The sequence below is a fragment of the Mytilus trossulus genome, chromosome 1 (genome assembly GCF_036588685.1).
Source record: "Mytilus trossulus isolate FHL-02 chromosome 1, PNRI_Mtr1.1.1.hap1, whole genome shotgun sequence".
Lineage (NCBI taxonomy): Eukaryota > Metazoa > Mollusca > Bivalvia > Mytilida > Mytilidae > Mytilus > Mytilus trossulus.
In genome coordinates, this window is record NC_086373.1 from 108,166,129 (window position 1) to 108,171,462 (window position 5,334).

The following is a 5,334-nucleotide window of genomic DNA, read 5'->3' on the forward strand; positions in this document are numbered from 1 at the left end:
CCCGTGAATACCTCAGCGTCTATCAATCGAAAGCCTTAATTATGGGTGGTAAATTGTAAACGATACCTGGTTAAAGATGAAAGGAACAGGTAGCTTAAAGAATTACCTGTATTTAACAGGTAATAACTGGGTTCAAAAACACTTTGACAGGACACAAATCACATTCTTATAAAGGTCAGCATGTTATGGCCAAACAGTTTGTCGAATTTACATTACAGTTAGACATTTATCGACAGATGATAAGATCGAGGATATATTAAATTTTCAATTACACCTTCCTTGCTTTATTGTAGTGTAATAAGAAATCGGATATTAAAATGAAAACAACAGTGAGATAACATGATGTTGGAAAAGATGTTTTACCCTGACTTGACACGAGAAAAATGTTCTTAGATAGTGCATTTTATCTGGTTTTCGTAAATAAATGTTTATGTTATGGATTATCAGATATTCCATTTAAATAGGCTTAACTAAGTTTTAATTATAATGAAAGAATGTTTTTTAATTATTCTATAACTTTATAAGTTATCGTTATACATTTATTAATTATATATATCGACCCGTCATAATTAATAATACGTATATATAACTCCAAAACTAGCGAAGACACTAGATTAATGTTCTAAAGAGTCGAATACATATAACGACCATCGATGTTTAGGGGCCAGCTGAAGGACGCCTCTGGGTGCGGGAATTTCTCGCTACATTGAAGACCTGTTGGTGACCTTCTGCTGTTGTGTTTTTTTTATTTTGGTCGGGTTGTTCCCCATTTCCATTCTCAATTTTATGTAAACAAAAATGGGAAGATGCAAAAAAAAAAACACATATTGATTATAGAAAAACAAACATTATAGCACTAACTTTAAAACTAATAAAAGTAAACCTTGCAAAACAGAAACGCACTAATATGTTTAGGATATATCAACAGTTCCTGATCCTATCGTAGAACCGTCGGGCTGTCCCTACATGTTAGAAAATCAATTATAGTTCGCACTATTTCACTTGTCAAACAAGGATCCTCCATTATCTAGGAGCTCTATAATAGATGTTTTAATAAACATTTAACTTAAAATAGTTATCAAATGAACATAAACAAGTTTAGATTTGCCTTCTGATATCTGGTCATATCATTTAGGAAATATAAACATGTCATGTCTTGACCTTCTAGGTGTTCTTAAGATAGCGTGCTCGCCTCGAGGGTTGGGAATCGTGTTTGTGGTCCCTAGCCTGGCCAAACCAAGACTTGAAAGTTGAAAATACTTCCTCACTAAGCACACGATATTTAGGAGCAAGAGTGGACGATCTGGGGTCAGAATATTGTGTCATAGGGTGACACATCTTCTTTGGAACGAATAAAACCGGACTCAGCGTATCGTCTAGTACAGTGCATATGTGATATAAATAAAACATTAGCATGTTCTCGTCCCTAAATATGCATTTAATTTGCCACTCAGTGGAACTGGACGTTACTCCATGGTCATTATAATATATTCCATTAAACATTGCCATGTAAGTCATAATTTTAAGAAATTAAAACATAGACAATAATTTATTGTATTAGATATCTTTTGACTATTAGGTCCCATGTGTAAAATACCATAGTAAAATTAGAGAATTACTGTTATATAAAGCAAAGGTAACATTAAAGCAACGGTAAATGTATATTTATTATATATTGTTAATCGAGCTGAGCCGGATCTTTACTTGTGTAGTTTAGCCATAAATTGTGATTCGTATCAATACAGAAATAAGTCTGCTATTGTAGAGACACCCTTAGTGCCCATTAGAATGTAAACATCGTCCATAAACGATGTTGTCCCAAATCCCCAACCCTTTGCGATTACATAGTACTTACAGTATACGCCGAATATTAGAAACGGTTGTAGATTCAATGTAGAAAACCAATTTGGTTAATGTTGACAAGCTAATTACATGGTACTGATGGACAATTTAACACAATAACTGATGTTTGAGGCACTTGTAAAAATCTGAAGTTTTAATGCTAATGACGAACGATGAGCCATTCTATCGTGTCGCGAGGCGCCTGATGTAAAGCGGCGATTCATAGAAATTGTGGTATTTGATTCTATTAATTTAACCTTTCATAAAATCGCTTAGGCTTCAAGTTTTCCGTATCCTTATTTTATTTTCGGGAGTTTTCTGTAGTAGATATCTTAAAATACAAAAACAAAGCTATCAACACCCCTAATAATCATTTATCGATAATTGACCGATTAGAAAGCGGTGCCATATGTCGGAAATAAATCAGTTATTGTTTTGTTACAGAAAGTAAAGAAAATGTGGGTTTTCCCGATTTTTTAGTTTTGCACCGCTTGTATGATCGTATGCGCAGGTAATTTCATTATGTCACAGAAAGTAAACATTGTCAATTTTTTGGTTGATTTTCAAGGTATCATACAAATTTATAATGTTTTACAGGTTGTTACATTTACAGTTTTGTACACACAGCTTTTCTTCCGTTTTTTTATTAATTCGATTATAAGATTATTTATTAAAACACAATTTTAATGATAAAACATTTAACAGTGGACTGGCGGATAGCAAAAAAGAATCATGTGTTTTCACAAATATTTGTAGCCGATATTTATTCCTTTTTCTATAGTCCGAATCATTTTTTTTTCACAAATTTTTGTAGCCGATATTTATTCCTTTTTCAAATATTCAAATATTTTATTGGACAAAGCACATATGATACAATGCGTATTCCAAGATATAAACACATTAAACATGACAATTTATGCAAATACAACATAAAGAAAACATTTGAAGTACCAATTATATATATAATATCACAGTATTAAATAGTATTATACTTAGAGATCTATGGTAGACCAACTGACATTAGATTAATATTACGAGCTTCAAAAGCTTGACTTAGGCAGCAACCAATTGATTTTCGGGGGGGGGGGGGGGGGGGGGGGGGGCTATGGTTTTTTTTGGAAAAAAAGTTTATTTCCAGGTTTTGGTGAAAAAAAATAATTTGTTTTGGACCCTGAGAAAAAAAAATTGTTTGTTTCACCCTCAGCTGCCACTATATGTAATGCTAAAATTGAAAGAAAAAAATTGTTTTCGGTTTGTCGCTAAAAAAATAGATTGTTCTTCGCCGAAGGCGAAAAAAAAGTTTGCACAGAAAAAAACACCCCCCCCCCCCCCCCCCCCCCCAGAAAATCAAATGGTTGCTGCCTTAAATAACTACATATTTGTCTGGTGTTAACTAGATTTACTGGGTTAAGTAAATAGATCGTTGATTTAATATCATCATCATTATTAAGGTTTTTGAAAATATCAAACTTCTCTCGAAGGTCTTTATATAGAGGACAATGTAAAAGAAAATGAACTTCATCTTCCACTTTATCTTTACAAAGTTTGCAGTATCTTTCACTTGCTAAAAATTTTCTATAATTATCCACCCCTTTTCAGTCGAAATTCAATTAAATTTTCGCAAAGGAAATGGTACTAAATTGTAGTATTGTATTTTATTTTTCTCACAACTGAAAGAAGAAACTTTTTTTTTCCAAAATTAAGGGAACTCGTAACAATCCTATATAGTTTCAAAAAGGTTTGTGAAGTCGTGGTACACATGATTTATTGCTATTTTATATCAATGAAAACAAATGAACATCTTTACCTTTTACATTTTTCAGTTTCCTAAATATTTCTGAGGCGGATACCTTTTTAAAAAAGGTTGGGCTTCAGCCATGGAATAAAATGAAAATGAATATATTGTACCATAGCTAAGCCCCGCCATCTTTCCCTTGTATTCTAGCTGAGCTGCATATTTAATTGACAAAGTATGATCCTAATTGAAGGTAATATGCGTGCATGTGGTTGTTGATAGACTATTGGAAATGTTGTATTTTTAAATATTGATTGATATACATTTGGATTTACTTTAAAAGTGTGCGTTATACACCCATGCTTCACTTGACTTTTTGAAAATTAAAACATTTACAAAACGACATGACTCTGGAGGTGTGCCCCTAGTTTAGCTGAAGTTATAAAATATAGATAATGCATTTTTGTAAACATTGTATAGGAACATTAATTGATTAGCAAAACAAATCATGCATATTGCAGATTAACAAAGGCTAGCAAAAACATGTATTAATAATTAATATTTCAATATTGAATTTCAGTGTGCAATATATACATAATAAAAAGAATATGAATCAATGATAGTTGATCGGAACTGAAATACACATAGTTAATTTTCTGGTATTCGATAAGTTAACTGGAACGGGGACCGAAATTATATGCCCCATTTAAACCCATTGAAAAGGATAGTAAAAAGATGGGATGCTGTTCAATTACTAATTTTGATAGCCACCTTGGGACTTCTGCTTCATGTTTGACATTTGTTTTGAAGTTTCTATGTACAATCTCAGTGCCTCATGACCGGCTATACTCAAGAAGTCACAATAGTTCATCTAACATGATAAAACTGCAAAGATATAGAATTGTGTGTCTTTCCCTCACTGATGAAATGTTTACCTCTATGAAATTATGAAAGAATAGTTGTCAAATATTAGGACGTTAACAATTTGAAGAAATATAAGAAATGGTTATAAGCATAATGTTGAATATTAACTTGAAGATTGATCCCCAAACTAAATTTATAATATTAAAAATACTTGTTTTTTGTTATTATTATTGTTATTGTCAGGTGTCCAAAGTCAAAAGTGATTGTCCTTTTATCCTATTGTAGTTTCCTGCTGACATCTTGTAATTTATATAAACAGAGAAAACACCGTAATCTTAACAGTACTACGGTGGAGGGATATTTTAATTAAAGCAATTACAACTGTGTTTTCTTTTTGTATCCGGTTACATTTGCTTCTTAAATCATATTACTTGGTGAAAGAAAACCTGGTCTTCGCTCAGAATCAATTTTAGCCAACTTAAAATAGGGTTAAACGTCTATACGCTACATGCACATATAAACAACCTTCATTTGAAACATTGCAAATTTGCGTATTACTAAATAAAATGATTTTAAACTAGGATAATCACAAAATTTTCTTTTTTGTCACACAAGCAAGGTCTAGCAAGTGTTGCTCCTATTTGTTAATCTCTTTTTTCGTAGACTTCATGACGTATCAATTTATCATCATGGCTCTAACATATTGTAGATTATTCACTTGTGATTATTTTTTTTTTAATTGAGTAAAAATGTTATTTTAGTACTATGATTTTGTAATTGTAAAAAATGTTTACCATTGCATACCGTATCGAAATGTTCTTATATAAAACTCACCAAACAAAGGCTAAACTTAAAGATAAAAAATTATCAACATTTGCCTTTTGTAGGTCCCT